General features: G+C 37.3%; 1 protein-coding gene and 2 long non-coding RNA genes across 13 annotated transcripts in view; 1 reads left to right on the forward strand and 2 right to left on the reverse strand.

Annotated features, from left to right (window-relative positions):
- The window catches only part of LOC143146771 (uncharacterized), a 271402-nt gene extending 255239 nt beyond the window's left edge, over positions 1 to 16163 (forward strand). For 2 of the 5 annotated variants that reach the window (XR_012992071.1, XR_012992072.1), the window contains exons 4-6: positions 15039 to 15129; positions 15380 to 15467; positions 15564 to 16163. This is a non-coding gene — a long non-coding RNA (uncharacterized LOC143146771). Of the gene's footprint in view, positions 1 to 13614; positions 14216 to 14290; positions 14560 to 15038; positions 15130 to 15379; positions 15468 to 15563 lie in introns of those variants that run through there. The other 3 variants (XR_012992075.1, XR_012992074.1, XR_012992069.1) reach the window with 3 other exon arrangements.
- P120ctn (adherens junction protein p120) overlaps positions 1 to 24170 on the reverse strand; it is a 75473-nt gene that overhangs the window by 42276 nt on the left and 9027 nt on the right. The window lies entirely within an intron of this gene.
- On the reverse strand, positions 12065 to 13759 carry LOC143146772 (uncharacterized). Its single transcript, XR_012992076.1, has 2 exons — positions 13534 to 13759; positions 12065 to 12602 (listed from the first exon to the last, which is right to left on the reverse strand). It is a non-coding gene; the product is annotated as an uncharacterized LOC143146772 (long non-coding RNA).

Raw genomic sequence — 24170 nt, forward strand, 5'->3', positions numbered from 1 at the left:
TTTCCCTAAAAAAAAAACAAAACGATAGAGAAAACCGGTCCACGGTTCCATCGAGAGGGAATCGAGTCCGTTCTAGGTTATGGCATCGATCGATCCCGCGTCCCGCAAACTATCCGCGGATCGATGAAACCTGGCCGAGAGTTCGACGCGTTTCTCGATACTCGAACGTCGAACGGTTGTTCGCGGTCCGAAGATAGCGACGCTCGGCATCCGGCGTCCACGATTTCGAGCCGCTTTAATGGGCGCTCGCGCGAATCAATCGACAGCCTTGCCAACTTCGCCCCGCTGAAGAAACGGCTCCCGGCCTGCTGGCGACACGGTGGTAGGGGGAACACGCTCGCGGATCGAACAATGCGCTCGAATCGGTGCCGTGACTAGGCGACCTTCGTGCGAACCCGATACGAGGCCACCATTCACCACTCGCGCGGCCGAGGGTTTAGTTAAATTTCATTTAATTGGATTTCACGGGTTTCCCAGAGTGCCTAGGTTAATCCCTTCTTTTCCCATTCAACCGTGAAAACATAGAGTTTACACGTCGATAGAACCGGTCGTACGACCATCGATACGCGAATCTTTGATCGACGTTGACACGTCGGAACGAGCTCCTGCTACTTTTGCGTAAACATTTGCCTGCGGTTTTCGATACAGAAACATTCGTGCAGGAATCGATTGCAGTGGCCAGGATCGAATCGACGGGGGAATTAACTCGGTGCAGACACGGGATACAGATCTCTATGCTTTGAAAATATTTTTATATTTTGGATAAAAGTTTCGAACGACGAATGAAAAATTAGCAACATTTTATTCGGTAACTTTACCCGAATACAAATTTCAAGTAAGGTCGAAGAAATGAATATTTGATAAGTTACTTTTTTTTATTCGGATAAATGTTTCGAATTAGTAAGAAATGAACACTTCGAGAGTATTGAATAACGGATAAAAAATGAACGAAATAAAAATAATTAAATATACACAATAATTAATAAATTGAAATAAAAATTAGTATTCAAATCGATCGACGAGTATTGACACGTGTCGAACCAATATTAGTGACTTTACGAGACAGAAGACAAAATTTTGTTTTGAAACAATAAAGAATTACATAACCTAAAAAATTTATCACAATAATTATTTCGTTTATCACCCGTAGAAATTTACGAACCTTATTAAAAATCCTTTTGTTCGTTCTCTAGTCTCGAGAAATAATTTTATTGGCTCTTTACGGGAAAAAAAAAAGTTCCCTGCGAGACGTTCAAACCCATCACTACTTTCATTGAACGCAGCCGAACTCTGAGCGTCCAAGGACATCAGTCAAGGCAGTGCGAGGGGAGAAGAGTTCGTTAGCGGAACGACCGGCGAAGAGTATGTTTGGTTGACTCGGTCATTTTTCACACAACGACAATACTTTTGAAAAAAAAAACGTTACAATAACCTAACCCAGACCTAACCGTACAACCAGCTTGCAACAGAGTCGTGGTGTACGATTTGTTCACGTTACGGTTCAAAGTGCCATTGAGAATTTAATTTCGAACATTGAACCTCGTCGAGGGTTTATTTCGGTGAGCATCGACTCGATAAAATATTACAGAACGTAAGTTCCGTATATCGAGACCGCTCTTTGAGTTCCGTCTGGTGAGATACGTTCATGGAGGGTCTCCATTATCGCGACAGGATCCCTGGTACTCTCAAGTACATACCGCGTCTAGTCACTGATCTCCTCAAATAGATCAGCCTCTTGATACCGAGTATCTAAGGCAGTCTGCTGTAGTAACCTCACCGATGAATCCATTAACAGACCCTTTACCAGCCTCTTACCAAACCATTTTCCTTCTGTTCCGACGTTCCCTATTGCTCACTTCGACACGGTGTACCGTTTCGCTCGATATCCTCCGAGAAACAAAATTGACAACGCAGCTTACCGAATGGCCGAACATTCGAATCCGAAACGTTCGTTAGAAAGTATCACGTGCTCAAACCCGATGCTTCTAACTGTAAATTAACTTCCATTTGGTTTACATTTTTGTAAATTAACTTCTATTTAATTTACACTTTCATCGCAGATTTTTTACATATAAAATTTTACGTCACATTAGTTTCCTTATGGTTTTCAAATACAATTACACAATATACGAACGTAAATCGTGGGAAATCAATTTTCAAAAATATTCCCGCCACGAGTTGAACAATACGTTACCACTTGGTTATTTCATTCCTTGGACAAAAGACCAAGCTCTAATTACGCGAATTGTCTCGACGAACTCCCTCCGCGACAAAGAAACATATTAAATTATACTTCGCGAGGCTCTCGATCATTTCCAATTAAAATCCCAATTCCGATTCCCTGATTGTCTCGAGGGCGGGCTGGCCCCTATCGGGTAAGTGTTTCTCCCGAATGTTTCTTCGTATCGCCCAAAGGAGTGGAAATGTTTCGATAGGGGCTAGAGAGTCGTATGACTCATCCCGTGCATCTTCTCTTTCTCCGTAGCGCTTTCTCTCTCTCTCTCTCTCTCTCCGTCTCCCGCGCTACATTTTCGGTCGATGCTGTGCGACGGGGGACGTGCGTGGAAATTGCTCGCGTCCCCGGAGACCAACGTAAATTGTAATTAAAAAGAAAAAAAAAAGAAGAAGAAGACGGGAACAAAACGCGAAGGCAGGGGATTATTTCTGCGCCGACACGGAAAAATTGTTCGGATTTGTCCTCAAGGTATTATTCTCGGGGCAAAAACTTTCGTTGTTCCGTTGTCGCGTGTTCCCAGACCGTGTCTCCCTCTCTTCTCGTTTCTCCGTTCGTCTCTCCTCGTCCCGCGCCTCGCCCGGCACTCCGCGACGCGCTTTTCGTGCCCCGCGGAGAACTGGTAGCGTGACTTAATTTTTGTCTCCTCGTTCGTCCGCTCTTCCTGTCTCCCCCCCCCCCCTCCGCTACCTACCGTAGCGACGCTCCCCCCGAGGCCACGAGGTCCACTTTATTGGCTCGTCAAACGGGCGACAGGTAGCGCCGGTTGCTCGAGAAGCGCGACTGCTTCTAACTGTTTACGAGAACGATTCTCGGAACGTCTCGCGATTCTTTTCAACCGATTCGCCCGATGTAACGAGCCAAGGCTCGCGCGCATCCACAGGTTTTTACGCAGAGGAGCTGCGGGAGAGCGGAGCTACTTAGTAGAATTATGCCTTCGAAAGGACGATATATACTCACGAGATTACGCGTTTTGCGTACCATCCGCGCGTTCCCTGGTCTTTGAAGGAACGCACTACGGACTGCTCGCCGTGTACGCGACCCGAGAGCGAATAGAAAATAAACGAACGTTCGCTTGGTCGTTAATTGGAGTGGCAATAATTAAAAGTTATATTCCTTTTCGCATTTTTTACGTTAGATAATCGATACACGGAGCAGCATTTAATAAATATTTAGTATATATTTATGTAAACATAGTAGTATTTAGTATATATTTTTTTACTCGAGGAAAGTTGTACAGATTGGTATCGAGACACAAATTATGGTTTTTAAGGTTAAGTAAAAGTTGCGTTTCGACGAGGTCGGTTCGTATATTTTATTTTTCGAAACCTTATTTAAAAAATTCGGTTTTCGTTTCGACCTTGTATCTCTTGTAATTTCCGAGAAACTAATTTTTTTACTTCCACGGAGTTACGCTTCGACGTTCTACGAAATTAAATATGGCGTCCCGGTCCGCGTCAAGATCGGGGGGGAAAAAAATGTCAACCGACTCGGTGAAAGACGCATTCCTTCTCTCGAGATTCCCAAGTCGTCGGAAATTATTAATACGCAACGGTATAATTCATTCCCCGCATAATCGTCGCTGCTTTCGACGATGTGACCAAAATTCCCGAAAACGTTCTGAACGAATGTATTCTCGGGTTATTTTCGTCACGGTCGTGTTTCACGGGACTGGAGATTCGTCGATTAAAAAGTGTCTTTTTAAACGAGTCTCTGTTAGGCATCGGGACGAATCAATGACCCGAAACGGTCTGACCTTCGGCCGACCTTGCGCACGTAATAGGTCGAAGAGTTAAAATAAAACAGCGTCGCCGAACAGTTCGAACGAGTTTACTCCGCCGCTGTCTCACCGCTGGGTTTCGTGCCCTGTGTGTCTTATTTACACCAAGAACCGAGAATAAATCCAATCGCCGTAATTTCCGATCGACACCCTCCCCTTCTCCCCACCCTCGACGCTCTTAAGGGACTCTACGTGTCTCGAGGCCCGAAACCGGCTTGCTCCTAATTTCCAAGCGCTGATCGAACGCGATTATTGCATTGAAATCGCCGGACAATTCACGCGTACCGAGGAATCGAACGCGTCTCCGTTGTGTCGCCGCGACGAAAAGAGAGTTAACACTCGTATCGGGACACAGACGGGGAGAGAACCCCAGAAAGAGTGTCTGCGAGTGTGTGCGGCGAGGAGAAAGACACCCGCGCAAAGAGAATTCTGTATAGAGGACCGAGAGAAAGAGGAGAGAGAAGGAGAAAGAGAAAGAGGAGGGAAAGGGAGAGATATATCACGAGGGAATGAGAACTCTGCCGCAACCTCATTCTCCTTTCCGGCTGACGCGTTGAAAAGCTGTCTCCCTTCTTTCTCCCCCACTCCTCTCGCTCCGTCCGATCCCTTCTGCGCGTCCTCTACCCCCCACTCCTCTACCTCCTCCCACTCCTCGCCAGCCGTCCCCCTACTCCTCGGATCCTCCACCTTGCGCACCATTCGCTCCCGATGGCTCGTCGTGCGAACGCATACGAGGCCGACGCGTGTTTGAATGAATGAACGCGCCGTGGAGGGAGTGAGCTATACACGCATACGAACGTCAAACGGGCTTCGGTAGTATACGGGCGTATACATACGTGTTCCTCTGTGCTCTCTCGCCTCTTGCAACGCGCCACGCCGCAGAAATTTCTGTACAGCTCGTCCTCCGGCGATCACGCGATACGTTGCTCCCCTTTTTTCCCTCGGTTCCCTTTTTTTCCTTCAGTGCCACTATCGTTGTTGTTATTATTTTCGCCCGGGGACAAATATTTGACTAGGGTTCCCTTTTCGCGCACGGTTCCCGGCCGGGAGGCCGTGGAGGGATTCATGAATTTTTTTTCGACCGGTTAGCGGCAGTCCGGGACGACACAGAAACGAATTTAACGTAGCGATGGAACGACGGGTATAGTTACTGTTATCGGTACCCAAACGTGCATTCGAATAAGTATCCCTCGATAAAACGTACTACGAATTGTCCAAGTAGAAATGATTGAATAACGATAGTATATACACTCGATCTTTTTTTTAATAATATTTCCACCATTGTTCTTATCATCGAACGAGTTCACCTTCGATTTTTTTAAATATCTCGTGACAAGAGAGAGTTACAAACTTTCGAGCTACCGGGGGTCGGTAGAATGATACCACCCGGTAATGTTATCGCTCTTTATCGCCGTTCGTTATTGTTCCGTAGATGCTGGAGGGACGAAAAAGGAATTAAAAGTTCAGAATCGTGAAAAGTTTCACGCAGCGGTGGCGACGATACCGAAGTAAAACTGTGAACAAGTAACAACGGGACCATTGTTTGCAAAATTGTTACCGCTATTGGTTAATTAGTCATTTCTCCACCGAACAATCGCAAATTCGTAAATTTTCTTCGGGCTTTCCTCAACGAGAGACAACTTCCTAAGAATCACGGAGATTTGTAAACTTTCGCGCAACAGAGCGCACACGATTTGAATACTCGAAGGCGGGAATTTTAAATTCCCGAGTAATCTGAATTATTCCGGTACGCGACTAGATTAAACGAGCAGCTGCGTTTCAATAGTTTCCTACGTTCTAACGGAAATATTTACTCGCCAATATATGCAGATTGGAGTACACAGAATTGAATAACAATTTATCGTGTACACTCATTTCGAGCGGGGTCTTATTCGCGGAATCTATCGAGTTTGAATTTAAAAAAAAAAGAAAGAAAAAATACGCGCGCGCGTACCGGCCAGTTTCCACAATTTAATCAAACCCGATAACTCGATTCTGTATCGAGAATGATGTTTTGACAGGGATAATTGCCCGTGTACGTACACCGACCGGGAAGAAATTTACGAAAGAGTCTAAATGACGAGAAAATAAACGTACGTGGAGAAAATCGATGCATACTTTAATGTTACCTTTTTTTCTTTTCGTTTATTTTTATTCTTTCGAGGGGTGGGGAGGAGGGATTTTTTTATACCAAAATTCTCGTTGATCTCGAACGAAACGAAATGCCTTTAAAAAACAGCGTTGCGTTCCGCGGACGGTGGAATATTTATTTATTGCGCGCGCGTTACGTATTTTAATATTTTTCCACCGTCCGAGCCCCGGTTTTTCATTTTTTTTTTCTCTTTTTTTTTTTCTCCCGCTGCACCCGCGGAAAAATAATTACTGCCCGGCGAAATAATGCAATAGAATCACGCGCGTCTCGCGAATTACCGGGAATATAAATTTGGTATTCTAACACGTCGCGATTGACCCGGAAAAAAGATCTACGGGAACATGGTTTCCAGCTGAGGGGACGAAGATCAAAGGTTGAAAATTTCCATGTTTTTACGTATTTTATTTTAAATAATAATAACAACGGTGATGAAAATACTAATAAGAACAACATCGACCTCGTTGTACCGTGCACGAGTCGTACAGATTAATTAATGGATGAGGTTCAACATTAATTGAAACATACACGATGTAACGAAGTGAATTGTTCAAAATAATTGAAAAATTTCGCGATCAAAAGATAAATTAAACAGGATTTAGAAAATGGAAGAAATATTTAGGTATTCTTGGAAATTTATCAAATATAAAAAATGAAGAAATATTGGGTAACTTAGAGTTTGATCAATTTAAATATTTAATTTTGTTATTTACTATTTCTATGTATTTAATAATTTCAAGAATTTTATGAATTTTATAAATTTTATCTGATTGGGATTAATTTCCTACAGTATGGTAATTTATTATCGGAATAATATTTCGTTAATTTCTAGAATATTAACAATTTGATGTAATCGAACGAGTGATATTGGATTATTAATTTTACTATTATTTCTGTTCATTTTGCGGTTCTTTAAATGCTATATTATTTGAAATAAATCTTTTAATAGCAACATATGTTATCATTTTTTTTTATGAAATTACATCAATACGATTATTGTTGATCTACATGTTGTATAGGCACTGTTATTAAATATGTAAATATTTCGTTATCCATTATCAACGTGTTATTATAAATATCTAGATATTTAATTTATCTAGAAATAAAATGTAGCTGGTCATTGGAGATATTGTTTTTCAAACTATCGTGCACCGAAAAATTGTAAATAATAGAATGTTATTATCCCTGTACTCTTTGTACGCTAACCTATAGCTGTGAGATAAATTTTCGTGAAAATGCATCAGTGACTTTCATTTTTGCGCAAATGTGTACATATCCTTTTTTCCAGGAAATTGTTTCACGTTGGGAATATATTCACTGGAAAATTATATCGAGTGAAAATTATTAAAATAAAGATGAATAACAACAAAGGGAGGCGTAGAGCGGCAAAAAATACATTAACCCAAATAATAAACAAACGTATTGAAAAAATTATCCACGATTGTTCATCTAACAATAATCAATTTCGTTTAGCAATAGAAATAAAACAAACATCGAATAATTATTCACACGGTTAAATACTGTTTACAATGTATATCATAATCTATTGGGTTGTTCTAAAAGTCGTTTTTTTTTTTGTGTGAAAATGAAATACGATTTTTTTAGAGTGTATAAACATTTTATTAAATTATATATTTTCCATTTTGGAAAACGAAATGACTTTCCAAACAACCTAATATTAATCATAATATGGTTAGCTAGTGGTTAGCTACAAACCGATGCGACATTAAATAAATAAATAAAAAAAAAAAGAAACTTATTCAAATATTCACCAATATGATTACCTCATTTCTTTCTATAATTCAAATCGTAATTTTTATGGAACTACTCAAAAATCAAATCATGTTTTATTATTTTACATTATTTTATCAACGTACAAAATTTATCTATCTTTCAAAAGGAATGTTGCAAAGAGCATTAATTTTTCAAGAATGAAAACCATGTAAATCGAATTTTTTCATAATCGACAATAAATTCGTATAAATTAAGAATCAAAGCCTCTTTTATCAGTTATTTCACATTATTTAATCCACGTAAAAAATTTATCCATCTTTTGCTAAGAAGTAAAATACTATTGATATTTCAAGAATGAAAACCACGTAAATCGAATTCCTTCACACTCGACAACAGATTAATACAAATTAAGAATCAAATCCACGTTCCTTCGTTATTTTACATATTTTTTATCCACGTAAAAAATTTATCCATCTTTCGAAAGGAATGTCTCAAATACCATCGAGCAAAAAAACCGCGTAAGTCGCACTTCTTCGCTGCAACGATTTCGAGCGATAATTCACACGTCAGCGATTTCGGCGGATCGTCAAAGGAATGCGTACGATTGCACAATCGCAACGCGAGAATGCACGAAACGAAGTCGCACCGATATCACCGCGGTGAAAGTATCGCGTCGCGATTACACGAAAAGCTTTAATCGCTCGGACGGTATAATTTCGTAACGAGCGATAATTGCGTAAGAAAATATTGAATCGACGTGAAATCCGCGGCTTCGAGTTCCAATTTCGCGTACAATAATACGGCTTCATCAAATTCCGCAATCTGACTCGTCGATCAACGTTGAGCGCTGCGTGAGTAGGGGAGGTGAGGAGTAGCGGGTGGGGGAGGGGGAGGGGACGTGTGTGGCGCGCGTGCGCGGCATCGGTGCCGCTAATTTATCGCGGCGCTAATTCACCATTAGTATCGGGTACGCGCACGATAAATCAGGTTCAATTAATTCACGAGAATATGATCCGGAAGAACGGAACCCCGGTTTTCGACGGTTTCAATTAACAAGCTGGCTACGCTTGGCGCTGGTTGGCTGGCAAACCGCCTTGGTAACCGGGGTTTCCAAAAAAAAAAAAAAAAAAACGAAGAAGGCCGGAGGAAATGACACACGGGGAGAGAAATAATAAACCGGGGCAAATTACTTTCCACGTTCGTTCAATTTGGCCGGCTGGACGTACGATAAGACAGAAGGAAATCGAGCTTATGGGAGAAACGAAGCGACAAGGGACGTATCCACCGAGTGTCCCTTCCACGCCCTGTTAAGGGCGATAAAAAAATATAAAATTTTTCCAGTTCTTGGGAGAGTGTCCGGGATTGGACCATGGTAAGGGACTGGTATTATTTTTAGCGGGAGCTCGTTTTTAAGGGGCTACTTTACATGGTATGACCCCTGTTTGGGATAATATGGAAACTGGAGGGGGGATGCAAGGACATTTTTTAAGGGATTTTTTTAGGGAAAATTTTTACAAATTTTAGGAGATCGCACTATCATTTACGGAAAATTTAAAGAAAGTTTAAGAGATCACATTATCCTTTATGGAAAGTTTAGAAAAATTTTGTGTGGTTTTTTTTGGAAATAGAAAATTAAAAAAAATTTTGAGGAACCACACTACCCTTACAGTTGCTCCCCCTTTTCCTTTGATAACTTGGAAACTATTGAGAGATACGAGGACATTTTTTAAGGAATTTTGAGTGTTTTTTTTTTTTTTTGATTATAGAAAATTAAAAAAATTTTTTTACAGATCACACTATCCCTAATAGTTGCGTTCCCTGTTATAACTTGGAAACTATGGAAAATATAAGGTCACTTTTTAGTCTAATTTTGAATGGATTTTTTTTAGATAGAAAATTAATGTTTTTCAAGGACCGTACAGTGAGCTTCAGTTTTATTCTGTAATCATATTATGTACATATTAACTATTGGAAATATTAAAGAAAATGTTTTTGAATCTTAGATATGTACACCCCCGTTCAAAAATTAAAACCTCCGTTAAAACGTCATAAAGATCTTTGAAAATAATGAAAATCGTTGAAACATTTAACCGAAAACTATTTACACTATCAATAAAGTAGAACATGTGCAATAGATAAAATAAAATATGTAAAATAATTTAGAAAAATTTTCACCAACATTGTTAATACCAATTAGATCTCTTCTAGTCTAATATATGATATACCCACCTAGTAATTAATTTTTTGTATAACTTGTCTCGATCGTTATTGTTCCATACATCTTATGGAATGTTCTACAGCTTTGTTTTGTAACATTGACCACTTTTTCTCAATTTTCTATCTAACTCACCCCATAGCTTCTCGATCGGATTAAGATCGGGCTACAAGGGTGATCGATCCATTATTTTTACTTTATTTCGTTTTATATTTCCTGCAATTAATCTTTCCACATCTTCAACGTGTGTTTCGAAACATTTCGAATGTTTCGAAAAGATAATTATCCTCTATTATTCAACGATTAAAATTTGTTGAAATATCGATGCCCTCTGACTTTTGGACGAGAATGTACGTGTTTGTAAACAACATTTCGACTTATTGATTTTACTGTACAACGTGTTATTGTCTGTTAAGAAATATTGGGAATTCGTTGAAAACTTCCTTGTATAACCGATAGTTTCGAAGTTGGCATCGGAAGCTGAAACTTTAGAGGGTAGTTTCACCCCTTAAACTTGAGTTACTAAACAAAAATACGTGTATCGTTCTACGAATTTTCAAACTTCACTAGGTACCAAAGATAAATAAAATACAAATATTGACGAATCTTGTTTCATATTTTTTCATACGAATAGACATACAGATTTATAAATACTAATATATATGTATTACATTTTGTACTTGTTATATACATATATACAATTAAATATATATAATTAAATATACATATATACAATTAAATATATATAATTAAATATACATATATACAATTAAATATATATAATTAAATATACATATATACAATTAAATATATATAATTAAATATACATATATACAATTAAATATATATAATTAAATATACATATATACAATTAAATATATATAATTAAATATACATATATACAATTAAATATATATAATTAAATATACATATATACAATTAAATATATATAATTAAATATATATACATTTAGTTTTATATATTTATACACACATACACATATACATGAAAAATTTATGAAAAAATATGAAACACGATACATACTGCACAGAATTTGTAATATACACGATGGTCCACTAAAAAGAGGCTGCCTTAATATTTTCGCCACTTTAACTAATAGGGAAATTTGTTCCTTACGGTGTCATTTGCAGGCGAGATAGTACTCGTGATAAATGGCCATAGTTTAACGAAAAAATAGAGAAAAATTCCAGGGAAATTGTACAAGGGAAAAGAATTACGCTTTCGAGCAAACTTTAAATAAAAATAAAACACAATAAGTATAAGATCACGGTTTTAATTAAACTTGGCGTATCGTGTGTTGCGTGTTCGAGGTAGAAAAACGTTTGTAGATAAGCGTATAAAAAACAAAATGTAGATGAATCTTATAAGTTAAAATACTGATAAAAGAACGTAGATTTTAATGTTGCTCGTCATTTTTCCGGTATTTATCAATTTTTGTTTGTTTGTAAGAAACAATGATCAAATTTACTGCTATTTTGCATTTCTTTAAACACATGCCATTCGTTCAATATTTATGTGTTTGATTTAATTTCAATAAATTACGTTTAGTATTATAATACCTTTCGAATTGGTTAAATTTGTTTACTGTCTTGTCAATCGTTTATATTAAATGCGTATCAAATTTAAATTGAGTTTAAATAAATGCACCTCTATGATTTTTTGGATATTAATTTAAAAGATATCAAACTCTATATTGATTCAAATTTTATCCGCCTCCATTTGCCATTCACTGGCCAAACACAGGGCGCATACAATTTTGCATTTTTACATTTTTTTATATCCCAACATTTTATACATTTGTTACATTTTTGTGCCCGTTATATTATTCGTATTCAAATATTTGTTGTTTGTTATATTTTTCATATTCAAATATTTTACTGAAAAAAAAATTGCCAAAAATTTGCACTCGGTAAAAAATTAAAGTAACTTTAATTTTCCCATAGAAATCATACATTTTTACAATCTTTTGAAAAACTATATTAAGTGTCATAAATTACAAATTATAATTTTTGTCTTGACTCCCATGCATCACATTATGCACTATGCACCTATGCATCGCACAATGCACTTTGAAGAACTATTCGTGAAACGTTGATAAATTAAACTCGGTAAAGAATCAAAGTAACTTCAATTTTCCTATAGAAACCATACATTTGTACAATCTCTCTCAAAAAATATTAAGTGTCTTGGATGACAAATTATAATTTTTGCCTCGACCCCCAACACACTATGCAACTTAATCTTCGAAGTTAGATAGAAGAAAGTTAAATTAATTTACAAGTACCATTAACTAAAATACAAGTACCGTTATCTATCTCGATAATTGTTCACGAACATCGTAGACAAAGGCACCGTTAATAATCGAGTAATATTAAAATGAATATTCGAACGAGTCGAATTCACCCCATTGGTGGTTCAAGTGTCGAAGAACCATTCGAGGAGCTGGAAATCGCGGAGCAGTTAACGACCCCTGGAAAAAAAAAGTCCGGGTAAAATTTCGTTTTCCACGGTCGTGGATCGATCGAAATTTCCTCGCGAATCCGCGAGCAATTCGAGCGAGTTTCGGTAGCAATCTAATCGAAGCCCCGAGGGCGGGCGCTCGAGGTGCGTGAAACGATCCCGAAGCGATTCGAAACGCGAGCGAACGGAACTCGGCCATTTTTTCGGGCTCTTCTGAAACTAGTTCAACCACTCCGGTGGCCTCCGTCGCGGTAAATCCGTGCCGTCTAATTAGCGTCGCGCGTTACGTCGCCCCCGAGACGCCTAATTTAAGTTTCCAGCGTCTAGGCCCCCAAGCCTCCGCCTCTTATTTAGTCGTCGACGTCGTCTTTCGTGCAACCAGGAACCGCGAGCCGTGTGACGCGACACGCGCGACTTATCGCGCTGAACGCGCGCACTTTTCAACGACGCGCGAGCGATCAAAGACGTAAATAATCTTATCTGGTCAGAATGGGCCGCGTAGGTCGAAACGCAACGACGACACGCAATTACGACGACACTCCAGCGAGCGTTCCGCGAAATTGTTTAAAAGAAACTATTTACGAGTCGAATTGTTAACCCTCTTGGTAAGAGAAGTGTGTATGTATATACGTATTTACGAGTCTGTGAATATGCACGAAAAGTGTAGATATACGTCTTTACGAATCTGTGAATATGTACGAAAGACGTGAATATACACCTTTACAAGTGTATCGGTATATACGAAAGACGTGAATACACGCCTTTACGAGTCTATCAATGTATACGAAAAAGCGCGTTGAGCACGCAATGTGTTAATAGGAAGTCATGGAGGTTCGATACACTCTGTATCGTAATATTGGGGCGATACTCGCGAATAAATGTAATTGGACAATATTGATCATATATGTAATGAATATACACGGAGAAAAGAATGTGCATACCTAGGATGTGCGAATTATCAAAGATGTAAACAAACTTATAGGGTCCAAATGGGTGTCGGAGCGCGTAGGTCGAAACACAAGTGCGCGACGACACGCAATTACGACGAACGAGACGTCTTTCCAGCGAGTGTCGCGCGAAATTGTCGAAACGAAACATTTACGAGTCGAATTAAAATTTTATCCTAAAATGTATAAAGGTTGTGAAAGCTCTGTATTGTAAAATCGGGACGATACTCGCGAATAAACGTAACTAGACGATATCAATAATATAGATGTATTATTTACGTGCGAGTTGACCATCTAAACAGCCACGGGAGAAAAAGGGGATCGTCCCCTCGCAACGGTCGTGACGCGACTGCTGCGCCCTCACGCAGATACATGGTCACTATTGGTTAGGTTAGGCACGCGTAGAGTCCACCGCGCAACGATGCACGAACAGGTAATAATTTTACCATTCATCTTATACCTGTTACGTAAATTGGATCACTAATGCGTAAAAAGTATCGAATACGTAAAAGTAATCGATTCGTTGTATTCAACGTCTCAAAGAATGTTCACGAATAAAAGGAACGTTGAGGAACGTTATCCTCCAATTTAGAACGATTTTTAGGTTGGATAACTTCTGAAATAATTAAACGAAGTTGTGAACTTCAGGTGGCGGTAATTGGGACATCTACCCTAGGTGAGAGAAAACATTTTACAACGAAATATTCGGTTTTGGTGAACAAAATACACGTCACTCGGAAACTGTCTCTAGGAAGCTGTGTGTTTTGGTACGCTTAAACCGCGCGAGACTGATCCTCACCCAATTACGAGGCGTCGTGCCCGGAACGTTTTGGTCACGTTGCATCCTCCCACACCGAACCTTGCCACACCCGTAGCCTCAACAAGTTGTTCAAAAATGTCATAAAGAAGAAGTGGAATTCGCGTGGGCAAAATCAACCGAGGTCGCCTCGTATTTCCTGGTGCAACATTGCCCGTGAAAACTAAATTTATTTCGTCACTGACGAAACTGATTTTACGAAGGTATTGAGGAATAATAAATGAACTAATTTATACAAAAATTCACCGTTTCTACGCGCCGAAATTTTCTAAGAACAGCTTAATAACCGCGATTCTCTTCGTTAATCTTTGTACGATATTTAAATAATCAAGAAATATTATTAAAAATTAAAAGTAATGTTGATTCGATGCGACACCTGGTACGAAAGATAGAATTTTTTTTATCCGAAAATTGGACAGCCTCTGACCATTCGATAGGATAGAATTTAATAAAATTTCCATTCATTTTCGCATCGAGCCATTGCGGAAACTTGAACCGTGCAGACAATGCAACTATATGCGCGCTGCGCGCACGTCCGGATATTATTAACAATTTTTTCACCGTATTTGCTTACACGTGTATAACTATGAGAACTGTTTTGAATATTTTACAATGTATCCCCTTTCTAAATAAAAAAAATCAAATGAATTTATTGAATAACTTTTTTTTTTTAAAATTCTAGAAAATCTTTTTTCCACTGTTGAAGTGGAAACAATTGGTCAGTGAAGAAACAATTGAAGCATTATCTGCAAGAGAGCCATACGTACAAAAATGTTAGTTATAAAGAAATAACGTTCAAAGAATGAAAGATAGTATTATTTACATATTAGTAAACGCTTCTTTCTGAAATTTTTATTTTCATTTGTAAAAAAATGTACGATTTTCTTATAAAATCGTTTCGATATTATGATTGTATTTTGACGTATCATTTTTCTTATAAAAATATTCATTTTATCTACTATTCTTTGCAACTGTTTCATCCAAGATATTAATCATTTATTTCATTACATTTAATTATTACAGATTCGTGCAAAGATGGTGAAATGTATCCAATAGATAATAATGGAATTCTCTTTCATTTTAAATGTATTAAAATGAATTAAATTTAAAGGTAATATATTTTTTCAAATATCGAATGTACCAAACCGACGTGCACAAAACTAGCTCCTCACGCTTAATACTTCACTAGTAAAAAAAATCGTTACAGTTCTTAGTTACAGAGAGACCACGAGGAGGCATTCGTCGTGGAGAATCGACCAAACGAGAACCGTCGAAGAGTCGATTATTGATCTGAACGCAGACTTCGTTGGACCCTTCTTAATAATCCTCTTCCGTGATTTTCATAAAGTCTGTTTTCGAGGCGTGGGAGCGCCGAGAAAAGTAACCGTGACTTATTCCCGGCCGTGGTTTCATTAAAAGTACTACCGGTCGGCTGTGATCTAATTACCGACGTGCGGGAATTACACCGGGGCACGTCGGTATTAAGAAAAACGAAAGAACACGCTTGGCGGTCCGTTCGTTTTCTGCACGGAAATATTTTTCTCCCATCGAGAAAGATGACCGTGCGACTCGACGAAGATACGCGTATGAAAGCGTTCGACGATTGATCAGTCTACGTAACAGACCACGGGGCGTGGAAGTCGCTTTAAAGATAAGACTAGGTATAATTTGTGCTATGCATACAGTGTGACAGGAGCATCGTAACTTTCCACAAAATGGGCTTTTGTTCCTGAGAAATTTTATTTTAAAGCTTTGTTATAAATATAAGTAATATTTTGTTCTTGAGAAATTTCACTTTAATGTTTTGTTATAAATATAGACAATATTTTGTTCTTGAGAAATTTAGCTTTAAAGTTTTATTGTGAATGTAGACAATTCTTGAGAAATTTCACTTTAATGTTTTGTTATAAATATAGACAATATTTTGTTCTTGAGAAATTTAGCTTTAAAGTTTTATTGTGAATGTAGACAATTCTTGAGAAATTTCACTTTAAAGTTTCATTGTGTGTAAATACAGGCAATGTTTTGTTCTCGAGAAATTTCACTTTAATGTTTTGTTATAAATATAGGCAATATTTTGATCTTGAGAAATTTCACTTTAAAGTTTTATTGTGTGTAAATGTAGACACTGTTTTGTTCTTGAGAAATTTCACTTTAAAGTTTCATTCTATATATAGGTAATTATTGAGAAATTTCACTTTAAAGTTTTGTTATAAATATAGGCAACTCTTGAAAACTTTCACTTTAAAGTCTTATTGTGTGTAAATATAGGCACTAGTTTGTTCTTGGGAAGTTATGTGTAAATATAGACAATGTTTTCTTCTTGAGAAATTTCACTTTAAAGTTTTGTTAAAAACCTTTATAATTCTTGAGAAATTTTATTTCAAAGCTTTGTTATAAATACAAGCAATACTTTATACCTGAGAAATTTTACTTAAAAATTTCGTTATAAATATAAGAAATATTTCGTACTTGAGAGATTTTAAAGTTTCGTTACGAATGTTACACATTAACAATGTTGAACATAATTAGATACTTTGTTAATGGTATACAAGTACATTTCAAAATAAGTTTCTCAAAATAGTATATTTCAATATTCTGTTCTAAAATTTTATCATAAATATAGACAATGTTGGGCATTGACACTTAGTTATAATTATTACTTATACAATTTTTAAAGAAGAACTACTTGGAGAGTCCTATACTATTTATCCTCAAAATTATTATTATAAACCCTAATTGACTCAAAGTAGAAAAAGCAATAATTTTTTTTAAATCATACTCAAAATTTGCTATTAAACCCGCTATTATTTCTAAGATGGTATACACCATAAAATCATGGAAAACTCACGTACGATAAGTTGTTAAATTGGTAGTTGGCTACCAGTAGCTTTACAGTGCAGAAGTGGTAGTCGTTACGTTAGAATTATTTTCCGAATCGAACATTTTAATACTGCGTAGGTTTGGAACGTCAATCGCACGACATGCGATTCTACATACTGTCCGTCCGCGAGAAGAAGGCCAACGAGTGTTTACATCCCCACTCCGGTCTACTAGCTCTCTCACCATCGCGAGCACTGTCGCTACTGGCCGAGCACGGTAGCGGACAGAACTTGTATACTAACGATACGGAAAATTATTTCGGTGTGTATCGACACGAAACTTTTTTCACCGTGTCCTGAAATGTAAACACCGTCAGAAGTACACCTAAATACGCCTAACTAAGTGTCTACGTTCTACATTGTCCGAATCTATAATATAACTCTAAACTGAAATTTCTCAAAAATTGCTTATATTTATAATAAAATTTTTAAGTGAAATTTCTCAGGAACAAAACAGTGCCTATATTTACACATAATAAAACTGAAGTGAAATTTCTCAATAATTGTCTATATTTTTAATAAAAATTTTAAGTGAAATTTCTCAAGAATTGTCTATATTTTTAATAAAAATTTTAAGTGAAATTTCTCAAGAACAAAATATTGCTTAGACTTATATATAATAAATCTTTAAAGTGAAATTTCTCAAGAACAAAAGAATGCCCATATTTACACATAGCAAATCTTTAAAGTAAAATTTCTCAAGAACAAAAGAATGTCTATATTTACACATAATAAAACTGAAGTGAAATTTCTCAAGAATTGTCCACATTCACAATAAAACTTTAAAGCTAAATTTTTCAATAACAAAATATGGTCTATATTCGTAACAAAACATTAAAGTGAAGTTTCTCAAGAAGAAAATATTACTTATATTTATAACAAAGCTTTAAAATAAAATTTCTCAGGAACAAAAGCCCATTTTCGCACTATGTGTGCACTATATATATATACCCAGTCAGTTACCCTAAAAGAGATTTCCACGCCCGCGGGATCTCCTTGTAAAACTCGCTGGTAACGAATGAAAAATTAAATTTATCCATTATTCCGCGATCTTGTTCGAATATCTGTACAAATTTAATTCCCAAACGGAATGTAAATTAAGTTCAGTTTACCCTGCACAGCTTAACGAACTAACCAGGTCTAGTTTAATCTGGAGCTATATGGGTCATGTTGGATCAATGAGATTCGAGGAGACTTTAGCCGAGTTTTATTCGCGGCTACGTTGTATGTTGTGCAAATCTAGCGATGCAAAGCGATTGGAAGAATCAGACCTAAGTCAGACCTCCACGAAGTTTTATTGCAGCAATGGAAAATTTAAAATTTCGAAAAACTATCCTGTAAGAACCAATTCACCTTAAATAACCGAGTGCAATCCCATTTGTTTAATATCATCCCCCAATTTTGCACTAAAGTGAATAAACGCCTTTTCTTCTGTCAAAAATAATAAAATTTGTACACGATGGAACAAAAAATTATGGAAATTCAACGAAGAGGAAATAGTATCGATTTGTTTGCGCTAATCGAACTAATAAATGATAAATGAGTTTCCAGCCATTGAGCATTTATTATTCATCGTTACAACATTTTCGACCTCGTAGGTCCTTTTTTATAATCATTCTTCCTATGAATTTTTAAACAGAAATTAAATATAGATTATTCTTGAGAAAATTTACTACAAAGCTTTATTATAAATAAGCAATATTTTGTTCTTGAGAAATTTTATTTCAAAGCTTTGTTATAAACAAAAGCAACATTTTGTTCTTGAGAAATTTCCCCTATAATTTTCTTACAAATATAGGTAATACTGGACCATAAACACTATAAATATAATATTACTTGCAAATTTTTTAAAGAAAAACTTTTTAAACTATTTTAAAGAAAAACCCACGCTAACCTACTATACACCATAAAATCACGAAAAACACACGTACCATGAAAGCTAGTAGATCTATATACAAAATAACCAAAACTAAAAAATAGCACTTGCATCTCGTGATTAATCAATTTTTTTACTTTCAGTTACCTCGTATCGTTTCGCACGTTTTACTCGTGGCTTCGAAGAATCGAAGCACCGAGGCCTTACGAAAGTGAACTACACGATTGGTTATCGTATAGGAGATCGCTATTTTCAGGAATATCTACAATTATAATCTGACGTACACGGTTGAATAGTAGCGCAGCAGCGAGGACTCTGAATAGAAATGTTGCTTACGTGTCCGCGTTCGTAGTCCTCGGGTGCTTCTGGTTCGAAGCGGCTCGGATGCACCGATAAGGAGCGCCACGAACCGCATGCAAAACACGAATGTAACCCGGCAAACTGGCGCGTCGAGATTTTAAACAATAACGAGGCTCATTGTCCACGACGGACGGTAGACGATAATCGTGTCTCATTCTTTCCAAGGAAACTCTTGAAGAATGTATGGAATTCGTTTCCTACACCCTATCCCGCGGGACCACTGACGGTTTTATTCACCTGAATGGCCGAGGCCAGTCGAGGTCTCTCCGTCGTTCTTTTCGTAAATTATACACTCGGTCATTACTAGCGGACAAACAGCGGCCGCGTGCGAGCGTCTGCGACCCTCCTTGATCGAGATTTCAATCGGCGGACGATCAATTCGTTCCTCGCCTGGAAAGGGAATTACGGTTGAAATATTCGATAACGTTAAACAACGACAATAGCGTTTTCAAACGCCAGGGAAATTTTCCACGACGATCAATTCCGTCCACTGTTCGGTGGGATTATTTTACCGGGTGGAAAAATTCAATTCGAACTGTAATTGTGTTATTTAATGCACAATTTGTGTAATAAAATTTAAGGTGTTTTTAAACAGACTTTTAAACATACTATTTCATAACAACTATTTAGTAGGGGGGAATTAAATTTCATTTGTGTATTAAAATGAGAGATGATTTTTAAACATACTATTTCATAGGGGATATTTCATACTTTTTCATAACTATTTAGTGGGGGGGGGGGGGGGGGTTAAATTCAATTTTTGTAATAAAATATGAGATGATTTTTAAACAGACTTTTAAATATACTATTTCATAATAACTATTTAGTAGGGGGAAATTAAATTCAATTTGTGTAATAAAATATGAGATGATTTTTAAACAGACTTTTAAATATACTTTTTCATAATAACTATTTAGTAGGGGGAAATTAAATTCAATTTGTGTATTAAAATGAGAAATGATTTTTAAACAGACTTCTAAATATAGTTTTTCATAGTAACTATTTAATGGAGAGAAAAAATTGAATCCAATTTTTGTAATAAAATGTAAGATGATTTTTAAACAGACTTTTAACCATACTATTTCATAGGGGGTATTTCATACTTTTTCATAACTATTTAGTAGGGGGAGGGGGGAATTCAATTCAATTTTTGTAATAAAATATGAGATGATTTTTAAACAGACTTTTAAACATGCTATTTCATAATAACTATTCATTGGAGAGAAAAAATTGAATTCAATTTGTGTAATAAAATATGAGATAATTTTTTAAACAGACCAAGGTGTGATTATAAAAGGCTGATAAAAAGTGGTTAAATTATAAAAAATAATCAGTTAAGAAATAATAAGAATGGAGTAAACTTTGACATTGGCATTTACATTGTTCGCCACAAGATCTTTTCAATGTTACATTTAAAACCACAGTTCAATCCAGCTTTGTAACAATAATCGAGACCTCGCCTTCGACACATCGACTATCCAATAGAATGACGCATTTTTCATGGAAAAGTGATTCAGCAATGACAAAGTCAGCCGTGAATTTTTGCATAGAAAGAATCCAGCATGGTGTTGCCTGCGTCAAGCTTGAAATTAATTTTGCTCGCTGGTTAATGAATTAAAGTTTCGAAATGCGCAACATTCTCCAGCACGCTTCAGTCAACGTAACGCCAACGTTCACGTCGCTGTAAGTTTCCAACGGAACCAATGGGATTCATGCCGCGAAAATTATCTCTCGGTTATCAATCGCGAGAGCTGGATCGATTACTCACGGTTTGAATCGTCATCTCTACACCGAGCCACGACTTTTCTCATTAAGTAATCCTCGAGCGGCGGGTAGATAAGGTCCGTGGCGGCTTATCGATTTTCGAGAGAAAGAGACTAAGAGGGAGAGAGAGAGAGAACGGAAAATGTTTGAAAACGACCAACTTCGACATCGCCTGAAAATGAAAAATTCATGCAAGAGCTTCAAGAACGTCCCTGGAGGAAAAAATGTTCTCATCATTTTACCGAAGAACGACGGAAAAGTTGTCAAAAACGAGTCCAAAGTATAAATACGATAGTGAGGAGATTTAAGTCAGGATTATGCTCCGTCTTATAGTTTTCAGTATATTGAACCGTCTTCGAAATAATTCGCGAGGAACAGGAAAACGAATCGAGGCTTGAAATCGAGCAACGTCGAAGTACTGTATTGTCGCGATAAATGTGAAATCTAGGTATTCTATAAATCTGAATCCGAGGTGCGCGATACATGTGAAACCGAGATACGCGATAAATGTGAAAACCGAGGTACACGATAATTGTGAAGAAAAACGCGGTACACGATAAATGTTAACAAATGGTGCACGATAGGTGTGAAGTCGAGGTGCACGATAAGTGTGAAGTTGAGGTGCGCGATAAATGTGAAAACCGAGGTAAACGATAAATGTGACAAAAAGGCGGTACACGATAAATGTTAACCCATGGTGCGCGATAAGTGTGAAAACCGAGGTACACGATAAATGTGAACCCGGGGTACGCGATAAATGTGAAAACCGAGGTACACGATCAATGTGAAAAAAACGCAGTACATGGTAAATGTTAACCCATGGTGCACGATAAGTGTGAAAAACGAGGTGCGCGATAAATGTGAACCCGGGGTACGCGATAAATGTGAAAACCGAGGTACACGATCAATGTGAAAAAAAACGCAGTACATGGTAAATGTTAACCCATGGTGCACGATAAGTGTGAAAAACGAGGTGCGCGATAAGTGTGAACCCGAGGTGCGTGATAAATGTGCAATATGTGCTCGGTAAGAAAATGGACAAAAAGGTGAATCGAAAGTTGGAATCGAGGAAACGCAAAGTGTCGTATATACTGTACGGTCGCGATATATGTGAAATTGACGTTCGTGATAAATGTGAAAAGTTTATTCCCGCTACCAGGGGGAGTCTCCGTTGAAATCAATCAAGCGATTAATGTGACACTTCACAGTGCTCGTCGATCGACTGCAACCTAACTCAATAAACGCTTGCGTATCGTTGAAACGATACTAACGCAAAGATGGATTGCTTTATTACCGGTCTTTCGTTAACGAAAATGTATCATTGTTGTATCTGTCATTTTTTTTTTTTTTTCAATTAACACGTTTCCTCCTTTCTCGGTAAAAACGACCGAATACTGCATCGAAACGTTCCTCCGTGTGTGATAAAAAATAAAAAATAAAAGAAGAACTATAAACTCTCGAAACCGCCAACTTTGTTTCCTCAGTTTTGAGCGTGTGTGTTTCGTTACGAAGGGATCGCGTCGATCGTGTCGTTTCGTCGATTGTTGACCGTCGACTGTTCGTCAAACGGTTCAGAGTTCGGGCAACTTTCGCGGAAATCGCGTTTGGTCACGTTTGAACGGTCCCGGGTAGGAAAACGATTATAGTTACAAAAAGTTTCGGCATTCGAAGAACAAAGTTTACCTATCCCCTCCATTGCACACTTTCGAAAATCGAATACGGTTACTCCTCTCTGATCACGCGAGTTTCAACGTGGATTTCACTATTCGTGAATTTTTTCTCGACAATTTCCCCCCCGTACTTACCGAGCAGCGATCTTTAACCCTTTGCGCTCGAAAGGCGACCGAGAGTCGCCATAGAATTTAACTCAGCAATTCGCGTCACGTGGCATAATAGAAAATTTCAAGTACGTCTTGTAAAATTGTAAAATCGTACAAAATATGGGTATAAAAAAATTACATTATAAATTGAAAATTAAACGTAATTTTTCGTTCAGGATAAATTAAAGCACACGTGCAACTGGTTAATCTTCACCGCTATAAACTTATATAGAAATAATATTTCGTTAATTGTCTTATACAGTCTTTAAAAAATTGAATAAAACCTTGTGGCATCAATGGTTAAATTTGTGATTAAAGATGTCGTGACAGACGACTCGTTGCAAATTTTTATTTGATTTTGTAATTATCGACACCGGAGCAATATTTACGTCGGAGCAGTGTCTCTCAAACCAAGTCCCACAACCGTGTGTAACCGAAACAATAATATATTTTTAGAATTTGATTACATTCTTGGTAATTTTCATTAAAGAAACAAACAATTTTTTTTCAACCACACTTGACTCCAATTACGAGCGATACAATTATTTATTTCGCAATAAACGAGAACATGCATCAAAGTGTATCACGATTGTGGCAATTTTTGAAAATTTTTGAAAATTTTTGAAAATTCGAAAAACATCGTTGATTGAAAAAGGTTGAGAAACACTGCCTTGGAGCGATAAAATACGAGTTCCACGCTTGGACTTTGCTCGACGATGTAGGCAAAGACAGCAGGTGACTACGTGTGTCGCGTCGTAATTTGAAATATAATTTAAAAAAACAACGCACCGAAATACTTTGTAACATTTTGTGTAAACACGGTGCACGAGTGCAGAATTTTGATGCGGGTTGTGTCACGAACCAACGCCCACGAAATACTCGAAACGACACGTGCGTTCAATGTTCAAAAATTTTTTAAATTTCCAAATTTCATACACCGACGACTGCCCTCCCGACCTTGATGACTTTATTCAGTACACGAAATTAAAAAGTCAGTCACGCTGTACCCTTCGAATCGATGCAACCATCCTTCCAACAGGTACGTTCAAACCAACTTACTATACAGTGTGTGCATCGTAAATATACAGATTGTATAAATTACAAAGTTCAAA

This window comes from Ptiloglossa arizonensis, chromosome 5 (assembly GCF_051014685.1).
Source record: "Ptiloglossa arizonensis isolate GNS036 chromosome 5, iyPtiAriz1_principal, whole genome shotgun sequence".
Lineage (NCBI taxonomy): Eukaryota > Metazoa > Arthropoda > Insecta > Hymenoptera > Colletidae > Ptiloglossa > Ptiloglossa arizonensis.